Here is a 498-nt window from a genome sequence, read left to right as displayed (position 1 = left end):
GATGGCTGACAGAGACAGAAAAAATAAATGCCTGAAGGCTCTGAAGAGGTTGGAAAATGACCACAGTGAGGAGTCTGTAATCAGAGAGTGGGACACTTGAATCACTGATGATCGAGGTGGGAGAGGGCAGTTATAGGAGATGACAACGCCTGGGAAGTGACCAGGGGAAGTGGATGACTGAGGTAGAGGTCATTTTTCTGCCTATTGCATACTCTGTTCTTTTTGCCTGAGCACAGCCTCCCTCACTCTTTGCCTGGCCAAGTCCTACTCATCCTTCATGTCTCAGCATTCCTGTCCCTTCACCAACAGCACCTCAACTGGCATTCCTGTCCCCATCTAAGTTACGTTCTTCTCTAATGAAATCTTGTAGTACTTGCTTTTCTTAAGCACTTAGCACAATGGTTACATATGTATTTCTGCAATTCCTTCAGCAGTTCTAAGCTCCACAATGGCAGGCACAATGAGTAGTTTCAATGTCCCTTGTATCTCGAGCATCTG

Source organism: Bos taurus, chromosome X, assembly GCF_002263795.3.
Source record: "Bos taurus isolate L1 Dominette 01449 registration number 42190680 breed Hereford chromosome X, ARS-UCD2.0, whole genome shotgun sequence".
Lineage (NCBI taxonomy): Eukaryota > Metazoa > Chordata > Mammalia > Artiodactyla > Bovidae > Bos > Bos taurus.
Note: the sequence above shows the minus strand (reverse complement) of the source record.